The sequence below is a fragment of the Carlito syrichta genome, unplaced genomic scaffold, assembly GCF_000164805.1.
Source record: "Carlito syrichta isolate Samal-C Ts95f unplaced genomic scaffold, Tarsius_syrichta-2.0.1 Scaffold303662, whole genome shotgun sequence".
In the NCBI taxonomy this organism is placed as follows: domain Eukaryota; kingdom Metazoa; phylum Chordata; class Mammalia; order Primates; family Tarsiidae; genus Carlito; species Carlito syrichta.
The window spans coordinates 54,209-66,308 of NW_007247758.1; positions in this window are offsets into that span (position 1 = coordinate 54,209).

Consider the following 12,100-nt stretch of genomic DNA (forward strand, 5'->3'; position numbering starts at 1 on the left):
TTTGACAGTAGATATGATTACATTTTTTCTGCATATTTTATAAATTAGATAAAAATCTACTTCTCACCTTTTGTGTATCTTATTCAAAACAGTATTCATGCAATGCTATCACATATATCTCTTACTCTTAGAAAATGTATCAATTCATATTTTTAAATTTTTACTGTTAATGTATAGAATTCTTTAAAAGAAAAATAACTAAAAAATTAAATTAAAGCTTTATTGGATGCTAATCTATCCACATATAGTCTTTCTTACCTCTTCGTTCTATAGACTTAAATGGAGCATATACATCACTTTGCTAGAAATAAAAGCAAAATAATGATTCTTTAAGTGCAATCAGTGGTTCACAACCAAATTTACACTGCCAAATTTACTTTATCACCTCCAAACTCTCTCCTCACTCCTGTGAGGAACATGACATTGTTATTATCATTATCTCCCATTCTATTGATTGGGAAACTGAAGCAGAAAAAGAATGACTTGTTTTGGAAGCACAATTTAAGGCCAATTTTATAGTTGGTTCTTAGATGTTTCTCAAAGCAAAGCTGATTCTTGAAAATAAATAAACCAATAACAACTTTATTTTCATAATGTTTTATATTTAATACAGAAATTTCATGTCTATTCCCAATCTTACTCTGGCAGAATGTAGAAAAAATAAAAAGTTTATTTCTGTTACATCAAGACTCATATGTCAATCTTTATTTACAGACTGATGTCATGAAATAAGAAGGAAAATGGAATCATGTATACATGTCAGAGGAGAAAAGTGTTTAAGAGAATGAATAATTTTTTTTTTCAGTTGAAGTCTCAGTCTGTTGCTCAGACTGGAGTGCAGTGGCATACTCAGGGCCACCCCAGCATCAACCTGCTGGACTCAGGCGATCCTTCCACCTCAGCCTTCCAAGTAGCCAGAACTATAGGCCACACTACCATGCCCAACTAATTTTTTGATTTATTGTAGGGACAAGGTCTCACCATGTTGTCCAGGTTGGTCTCAAACTCGCAGACTTAGGCAATCCTCTCGCCTCAGTCTCCCAAAGTGCTGGGATTACAGTGTGAGCCACCATGCCAATATTTTAGTTTTTATTTTCAAAGTAATGTGAAATATTTAAAGAAAGGGAAAGTTACTGAAAACATGTGCTTAAAATATTGTGTTGCTTAGTATGTTGATTTTTAATTGTTATCATCTGTTATGAATACATTCATGTGTTTGGAGAATATAAAATATCAAATGGAAAAATTTCACATTTTATAGGATTATCAATGGGTAATTATATTTGAGAGAGAGAGGGACAGAGATAGAGACACGTATATAAAATTATAAAAGAATTGGAGACATAAATTCTGCTTTTTGTAATACATTTTTAAAACGTGCATAAGGAAACAGCATTAGGGTCAGTTAAAACAACTCATGTGGCATTATAGAGAAATCAAATTCAAAATATATTGCTTTGTTTATTACACTGCAATAATCTTAATAATGAACTTAAATAGAAATGTGTTTTTCAGGAAAAGGTTTATCAGGATGCTGTATCTGACTTAGTGATTATTGATAACAATGATAAAGTTCCAAACAGCACAAAGTTAAAATGCCCTGCCGAAATACCAAAAATAGTGGAAAGGAAGTGGAAAATTATGTAAAATGTTAGGGAATTTTCAATTCAGTACCTTGGCCTCATTATATTATCATCTAAATATAAAATACATAGACCAGATAAATGTCTCATTAAGTCTCTCATAGTTCTTTTTGGAAACCTAGTAGTGATCCTGAAAATGAAAAATAGAGAAGTATTTTATATAAAAATTGTGGTGCAAAAAAGTATTTCAGTGGAGGTTTTTATTAACTCATTATGTGTGGTAAGGCATGGTAGTAGAGTTATCATTTTCTCAATTGCTATGTAGAAGTTTTTAAGACTAGAGTAAGCAAAACATCTCATTTCAGATTTAGGTAAATTATAAACTGCTCAAGTATAGTCTATATTAGAGACTTCCTACCTGCATTTTACAAAAAGACTTTTCTCAGATTAATACCATTTTTGAGTTAATTAGAAACAGATTAAACTATCCACATTGTCCTGTTTAATTTGTTATTTATTTTTTTAATATTTTATTTATTTATTGCAGAGTTCTGAGTCACAAGTGAGGATTTACTACATAAGTAGGCTGCATGCGGGTGAAGTTTGGGCTTGTAGGTGGCCTTCACTCCCCTTGATATTTATTTCTATATACACATGCTCACAAGTTAACACACAGAAAACAATAAAGTATTTCATGTTGAGATTTACTTATTTCCATTTCTTTTAATCTAAAATATTCGTGTGAATGCAGCATAAGAGGGTTATGGAGAGGAAAAATAGTATCAATTTTCAAGATAAAAATAACACTCTTCAACAATTAATTAACTCATGTAATCTTAATTATTGCATCTAATTAATACACTCATTCTCTTCCTATAATAAAACTGAGAAAAAATATTTACAATGAATTACTATGGTATTTCTCACTCTGGCAAAATTCCCGTTGCTTTCAAATATACTTAATGACAAGGTGAATATGATGACACCATTTTTTCTTTCAAAAACGTAGTCATGCTGAAAATATCTACATAGAAGACAAGTCACAACACATTGAAAAGATTAGAAAGGATGCTTGTTAACAATAGAAAACATGAATGGGGAAGGGATAGAAAGGTGTCAGATGAGAGGTGCTCATAATACCTGCAATATATAAACGCCAGCTTCAGTTTCAGAGACAAGTGAGTCTCAGATTGACAGATGGTGGATGATTGCTTCTGGTGGAGCGAATGATGGTTAGTTTGCAAGTAAAAGCAGATAAAGGAGCACATGAATAACAGTCAAATCTTTGGTATGTGGGTAAGGTTTAAATTATAAATGGCTTAAATTATAAATGGTTCATGATTGACTGGCCACAAGCAAGTTATTAAGAATGCACATATGGTGAAGAAAGGCAGTAGTGCTCGAACAGATGAATGCAGCTGATCATAAAAAATTGTATATTCTTTGGGAAGGAGTACTTGCAATAAACTTGAAGAAGACCTAAAGGTAGAGGAAATACAAATAAAGCAGGTTCTTGCAACTCAGAAACATGGTTGGCATGTGTGTATGTTATGGTTAAACTCTGGTTGATCCAAGGACGAGGTTTCATTTCTAAATGCAATTGATAAAATACAAAAACAAAATAATGTAGAAGTGCTAACTCAGAAGAGGTAAGCCCCTACCTGCAACCCTGGCTTGTAACGGTAGACCCAAGCACTCTCCACAAGAACATGACTGTCATCCACAATGAAATCAAACTTCAAATGTTAGAAACTTATCAAAAATATTCCTCTTAAAAGTTACCTAGTCAGCTATACCTCCAAGAGACATTTTGCAAGTTAGTTTATTCTTCTATCTTTTGAAGGGACTATATGTATAGAAACTTGTCCATCTTGAATACAACCCAAGACATTGATTTCTAATGTATTTTTTATTTTTAAACAATGTCTGTTTTTTTAATTCATGTAGAATTGACAAGGCTATAATTTTTTGAATGACTATAAATCATAAAATGCTAACTCTGAAATTACTCCAGAAGTCATTTACTCTAAGCTACCCTTTCATTTTCATATGGAGAAAGGGAGGTCCAAACAGTGTGGCTGAATTCATCAGGGTACAACTAATTATTTAGTGCCTTAACTAAGATTAGATATCAGGATGCTTCATTCCCCAGTGGAGTCAAAGGATTAGAAATAATGGCTTGACCAGTCATAACAGTTATTTAAAGAAAAGTGGTTCTTAATTTCCCTTTCTTTAAAGACATATGTCATTCTAATAAAACTATTTTTAAATGTAGGAAAATTGCATTCAAATTTAAATAAAAGCATAGTCTCCAACTCTCTACTCTCCTCTAACAACTTACTATGAATTATAAATTGGGAGAAACTCCTGATTTACTTTAATTTCTAAATTTCTAATAAAACTACTTTTAAATATCCAACTTATCATTTAATTCAAATGTTGACAGATTTTACTGCACATGATTACATATTTGAATAATACTTTGTGTATGACATATTTTAAAACCTAATTTGATTGACAGGTTTGTTCTAATTTTCTTCATATGCTAGCAAAGTATACATGGATAATTAATCTGATTACTATAGAAAAACAGGGAGGTTAAGTGAATGGCTCCAGGTCACACAGCAAGTCAATAGTAATTTTGTAAATGTCTTATTTGAATATAAAAACATGTAGATGATAGAGTAATTATTTAGGGTAATCAATAGTTGTAAACTTGTGTTGAGATAAGAAAAACATATTTCAAATCTCATGGGACATTTCCTTATGGCAAGAACTGGCACAGTAAGTATTTTCTTGTTTATTTTTTATTTAAAATTGTATATGAAAAAATAAGAAATTCTATTCTACTTAAGAAAAATGTTGAATGCTAAGTATTGATCTGTTTATAAAACAATATGTATACTTATCCAAAATTTTTTTCTCTTAAATTTTTATGAAATAATAAATTCAAACACCAAAGCATTTCATTAATGTTAACATAGTATTATTTAGATAGTAATATAAATAAATAATATTCCAAAACTCTCTTGTTTGTGTGGTGAAAAACATAGAAAATGTGTTAATTTTTTTGTTTGTTTGTTTTGGTCATAAAACTCAAACAGCGTATGGACAAAAAATTACTTTTCTTAGTTTCTTAAACCATACTTCGAGTTTCTTACAAATAAGAGATTTTTTAGCACTGTACTAACTTGAAAAAGGATTCCAGTTTAAGAAATAGAGCTTTATTATGAGACCTCCTCTACAGGACAGATACTTTTACCAGTGAAAATATATGTTAAATTTTTTTGAATCACATAGCAAGCAGCATTCCTTATACACATGTATATTAACATATTAAATTATATTATTTATTATATTCATCAACTGCTTTCACTGCTTTTCAGCTTTTAAATACCTTTTAAAACTATATAAAAATGTATTTCAAAGAAGCAGGTAATTCCTTGAAATTTCAGACATCTTTTCTTTCTTTCCTTATTACTGATTGTGTTATTTACTAAATGAGTTAGTCCAATTATGTTAATTCAGCTTCATTAGTTCCCTGATACTTAGATACTGAATAATTATCATGTTATTTTACTTAGTTGAATGTCTTTAGTACATATATTAAGAGGAACTTAAAGTTTCTTAACATGCTATATGAAAATTGTCTATTTTGGTCACGTCTATCCATGACACCTCCTATAAAATAATAGTACAATAAAAAGATGTATTTGTGAAGACGACAGATAATATCATCGATTTTCAGCTGCCCATTGTGCCAATGTAGAACATAGGCCCTGAACATCTCAGAAAGTGAGAATCTATTCACTGGCAGTTTATTAGAAACTACTTGGATACTCACTATTCTTTCATCTTCTATATTGCAAAAGGAGAAAATTACAGTTGAATATAGAATAAGACATTTTAAAAGACCAGGATACTTAACTTTCTTTGAATTGAAGAATTTTACTCAAATAGTATTATTCATGGATATTTAAACACATCCTTAGCGATAAAATAATAGAGATGTGGAAATAATTAATGTAGATAGGAAACAATTCATTTTCCCAATCTTGGGGCAAACATATTTATAAAGCTGTTGATATTTATCAAACTGATAAATAGAAGCAAATACTTTTAAGAAATTATTTTCAATTTAAAACAATATGTTATTCTAAGCTTGGTCACTGCATAAAAATCAAAAGAGGGGAGTAAATGACTGATACCACAGTCCAAATTCATTCACTATCAATAATCAAGTTTAAGGAAGTAATTTTTATATAGTGACAATCATAATGAACATGCAATTGTGTTTATACTTTTTAATGAATACATTTAAAATCATACATTCTCAAACTATTATTTTAATATCTGCCTATGGGTTTATTTGGCATGTTTATTATAATTATATGCATGTAGCAAACCATTATCTGTATCCTATTTTTCTGTGCTATAAAATTATGATGCAATAAAAATATGCCAGAAAATCATTGCAGTTAAGATTTTCAGTATATACTGCAAAACTGTGTTTTAAAAATTCAGATCAATATCTGACTGTGGAGAGGGATTATAGCATGCTACTTAGGAGCAGAGAATTCAAAGCCAGGCTTTCATAGCTCTGTCACTAACTTCCTGCATGACATTGTGAATATCACTTAACCTCTCTGTGGCTCAGTTTCTTCATCTCTGAAGTTTGCCTATAAATAGTATGTTTCTTATAGAATGGATGTAGAATTGAAAATTTTAATATATATAAATACTTCTGTCATATCTAAATGCTTATCTAAAATATATGTGCATACTTACAGCTGTTCATAGTATGAGATTTGAGTATAAGAAATATATTCAGGTAAACCATATTGATAGAAAATTGTTGTTTCTAACATTAATTATGTTGTATTTTGCAAGACTGCTCCTTTTACAAGTAATCTAAGCTTCATAGATAAAATATCAACCACAGTTATTACAATGTATAGCCTTTTGGTTATATGTTCAGTGTAATTCACTAGTCTGTGTATGAACTTTATTTGGGGGAAATTTTACTCAAAGACATTTTCAAGCAGTTCCTCTATTGTTGACAGTGAATACTGTTTCTTATATTAGTGAATTCATCAGATGCAAAGTGAGTATGGCATCTTCTCAGCCCATTGGTGCATTGCCTGAACATCTGCATCCATGGTCTAAGGATTTAACAAATTCTACCTTAGCATTCCATTTGACTTCTGATCTGGCTACTGAAATTTGTTCTGGGCATCTCCAAGACACAGCTAAATTAGTCTTCTAAATTCTACAGAGATGTCCATAAATGAGTGTTCTCTTTAATTGTGTGCGTGTGTTTTTATTAAAGACCTATTTGCATGAACATGATACAGCAAGGCCATTGACTACAGCCCAAGACTCTACACATATCCAAACATTTCTTTGTTTTTCAGTACTATATAAAATTATGAAACAAAAATGTGGCCAATTCTCTTCTCCTGCTAAGTGGATCTCAATTCTGCTTACTGAGGAGAATTGCAAGCGTTCTTATTAGCAAGACTAATTATATAAAACTGTGCAAAGGGTACCTTTTCACTATTGATTGTTTCCTTTGCCATACAAAATCTTTTTAGTTTGATATGGTACTGTTTGTCTATTTTTTGTTCTTGTTGCCTGTGCACCATGAATGTTTTCCCCCATGCTTTCTCCTATGAGTTTAAGTCTTTATTTTGAATTTATTTTTGCAGCCTACAAAGTAGAAGCAAATATTTGCAAACCATATATCTAATAAAAGACTAATTCTCAAAATATATAAGGAACTCCTACAATTCAACAGCAAAAAAACTAATAGTCCAATTTAAAAATGGGCCAAAAACTTTATAGGCATTTTTCCAAAGAAGACATACAAAAGTGAAATGTGTGTATGAAAAGCTGCTCAAAGTCACTAATCATCAGGAAAATGCACATCAAAACCACACTGAGATTATCACTACATCTGTTAGCGTAGCTATTATCAAAAAACAAAAGGCAGCAAAGATGTGGAGAAAAGGGAACACTTGTACACTGTTGGGAATGCAAAATAGTGCAACTACTTTGGAAAACAGTAGTAACGTTCCTAAAATAATTTAAAAAGAGAACCACCATATAATTCAGCAATTCCACTTCTGGATATTTACCCCCAAAATTGATATCAGGATCTTGAAGTGGTATCAATACTCCTATATTCATTACAGTGTTATTTGCAGTAGCCAAGATGTACAAAAAAAGTCCACTAGCAGATGAATAAAGAAAATGTGATAAATATATATAATGAATTATAATGCAGCAAGAACGAAATTCGGCAATATATGACAACATGGATGAACTTTGGGGACATTATAAGTGAAATAAGCAGACACAGAAAGATTAATACAGCATTATTTCACTTATACCAGGTGCTTAAAATAGTCAAACTCATAGACAGAGAGAGGAGAATAATGGTTGCCAGAGACTAGAGGTCAGGGACAATTGGCAGTTGCTAATCAACAAGTACAAAGTTTCAGTTATGCAGGATGAGTAAGTTCTAGAGATCTGCTCTACAACATTGTATCCATAGTTAATAACACTGTATTATACACCTAATATCTGGTAAAAGGATAGATCTAGAAGAAGAAGAAGGAGAAGGAGAAGGAAAAAAAGTAAATTTCACCTTTTCTGGTAGAATGGAGAGGGCTTATGTCTACTTTCAAAGGATGAGAAAGCAGATCTGAGCCCTAACTACTCTTCCTTGTGAAAACATTCAATTAAGTTTCCTGTTTTGAATTCATCCCAGACTCTCACTTTTTGAGCAACTGGACATCTCCTACTTCTGAGCATGACTCAGATTCTGTACTCTAAACTGCATTGCCTCTGGGTCACTTCCTTAACTGCAGGCTAAGTCAATTAGGCTAAGTCAATTACCACTTGTCCATCACTTTTCAGCTTCCAGAATTCTCGTGAGCTCTCATGATGCCCCTTCTGTCTTTTTGATTTCTTATTCCCATGTTGGTGGGATTTCATCTGTTTTATTTGTCTTGTTTAAATGGAAGTCCATGACACAAATTCCAAAGGCATACCTAAAAGAAATTAGAGATGTAAAATGGTGTTAAATACATCAGCAATAAATATAATGAAATAATTGCCATTTAGTGTTTTATATTACCTATGGTGAACTTCTACAATTATCATACTGGTTTTGTTTTGTTTACACAGTTTACTCTCTTATCTCCTAACTCACAGTAAATTGTAATAACCTCTTAACCTATTCATATCACCATCATAATAAAATATTCCACCTAACCAGCTGAGAATGCATTCCCAGTTGCTTTTTAAAACAGAATTTAATGCAATCAATAATAAGAATTTTGTCACACATCTGTTGAGAATTCATAAAGTATATGTCACCCTCGACATATACTTTAACTGAGTCTGATATAATGGAAATACGTATATTTTCATTTGAAACAGCTCAGAGCTTTCACATTGATCTCCAGAAAGACTATTACATGTGTAATATCTGCCAAATTTCTCATTCTCTGAGGACAAAGACTATGTCTTATTTATTTGGGGTCTCTAGTGCCCAGAAATAACTAAACATAGTAAGCACATAATAAATGTTTATTGATTAGAAGGCAAACAAAAAATAGACCAAAGGGCAGATTTAGTTGAAAAGTCCCATGAAAAGGGTTGTGGTTAAAAGTTCCCATACTCCAAAATGTCCAACACAATTTTCCAGTTAGGTAAAGGAGATTGGACTAGAGAATAACCTCTCTAATTTGTGCCCTTGGCTTCCTTCTCCATGTAATTTCCACACCCTCTTATTTTTAACTTGACAAATTTAAGAGTGCCATTCTAGTGCAGACATGGAAAAAAGAGAACACTTACACACTGATAGTGGAAGTATAAATGAGTACAACCTCCATGGAAAGTGGTATGGAGAATACTCAAGGAACTAAAAATAGATCTATCATTTGAGCCAACAGTCCCACTACTAGGTATCTAACCTAAGGAACAGAGGTCGTTGTATAAAAAAGACATCTGCACCTGCATGTTCATCACAGCAAAATTCACAGTTGGAAAGATGTGGAATCAACCTACATGCCCCTCAGCCAATCAGTGGATAATGAAAATGTGGTAAATATACACCATGGAATACTACACAGCCGTAAAAAAGAATGAAATCATGTCCTTTGCATCAACATGGGTGGAGCTGGAGATCATCATCATAAGTAAATTGACTCAGAAACAGAAAACCAAACACTGCACGTTCTCACTTGTATGTGAGAGATAAATGATCACAAAAAATGGAAATAATAGGCACTGGGGACATCAGCAAGGAGAGAGGGTGGAGGGAGGTTAGGGTTCAGAAACTACCTATGGGGCACAATGTTCACTGTCTTGAGAATGGACCACCTGAGGTCCAATCCCCACCACTACACAATATGTCCATGCCACAAATATGCAAGTTCACTCCCTGAATATATGTTTATCGTAGCATTGTTCACAATAGAAAGAAGCTGGAAACAACCATGCTGACCATCAAAAGAGGACTGGATTAAAAAAATGTGGTGCATATACACAATGGAATACCACCCAGCCATAAAAAAGAACAAAATCATGAATTTTGCAGCAACCTGGATAGAACTAGAGTCTATAATACTGAGTGACCTCTCACAGAAACAAAGATCCGAGTATCACATGTTCTCACTCATATAATGGACCTTGAACATGCAATGTAATACTATAAGAAAATGACTGACGGTACTGAGAAACTATGGGGGGGGATGGGATTAACAGTAGTAAATATCTGTCTGGGGATGGGAAACACCTCTTATCAACAGGGTGCCTGAATGAAACGTAATTGTACACCTAACCCTTAACTGTACCCCACAAAACCATAAAAAAAAATATTGATTAATAAAAAATAAAATAAAATAAAATAAAAATAAAAATTTAAGAAGAGTTCCATTTCTTTTCTCTGTAAGGATTACTGTACCTTTTTTTAGATTCTAAAGATTTAGCTAACATAGTAAACTTAGCCCCCATTCAAGTATTTTTCACTCTAAGTTCTGATTCTTAGCCTTAGGGATTTTTTGTTTTGTTTTGTTTTTATACGTTGAGGTGTCACTCTGTTGCCCAGACTGGAGTGCAGTGACATAATCGTGGCTCATCACAGGCTTGACCTTCTCGACTCAGGTGATTCTTCTGCTTCAGCCTTCCAAGCAGCTGGGACTCAAAGCATGTGCCAATATGCCCAGCTAATTCTTTAAAATTTTTGTAGAGATGATATTGGCCAAGCTAGTCTCAAACTCCTGGACTCAAGTGATCCTCCTACCTCAGTCTCCCAAAGTACTAGCATTACTGGAGTGAGCCACCACACCCACCTGAGTCTCACAATTACTCTCCAGGTTAGAATTAAGAGAACACGTTTGGCGTGATGCTTTAGTAATGCTTGTCAGAGTAGATTTATTGTCTCCTAAGCAATAAAAAAAAATGCTATCAACTTCTTAGTGGAAATATTTTCAGAATTTTTTACTTAACACATTCTTCAACAGACACCAAGCAATTCCACCCAATTAGCTCTATTAGTCTTTTCATTTCTTCTCTTTGTGCTATGTCTCAATTGAACAGCATGAATCTTTTTTTGTTTGTTTTCTATCTTTCAGCCCATATTACAGGTCAGACACTATCTCTTGAATATTTTCTTGGGATCCCAAGAGCAAAGTACTAAAGGTATTCAAAATGGAGAGTTCCTCTTATTACATTATATGTTAGAGACTATGTCTGTGACATTAAATTCAGTGTTTCACCTTGGAGCGTGATAAGTCCAGACTTGATGTGTGGTCTACATAGCTAACATTCTTACCATTTCAGGAAAATTTCATGTGAATCAGTGAAGGACGAGGAAATTCACCCTTTATAAGTTGCTTTCAAACCATCATCTATACCTACTACAGCAAGATAGTTATCATATTCTACAGAAACCGTTGCTTTACAGAATTTCCTTGGAATTCCAAAGTCACCTAGTTTTTGTTTCCAGCTGTCTGTATAATTTTTTAAGTAACCAGTAGTTTTAATTTAGTTACTTTGTAAGTGGATATAATATTTATCCAGATGCTGTGTGCCAAGGATATAACATATGCCCAAAAGGCTCTTCAGTAAAAACAAACAAAAAAGATTATTTTTTATTTGTCATTCTTCCAGTCTTGCTATTTAGAGGTCTAGTTTTTACTTAGTTCTCTAGCTTGACATTTAGAGGTCTAAATTTTACTAAGAATTTTTAACAGCAGCCAAAGAATAGAATTTATTTTCTATTTATCTTTGCATCTAGAACTATGTCCACTGTCTTAACCAGTTCTCATGGATCTAACACTATTTCTTCCAAATTCCATTCACTAGAATTTTCTCCCATAATCTACACTGAGTCATTCATCACTTCCCCCCACCCATGGGTAGGAAAACATCCAGGCATCAATTTCTTTCTTTCTTTTTCTTTTTTTTTTTTGAGTTGGAGTCTCACTCTGTTGCCCAGACTGGAG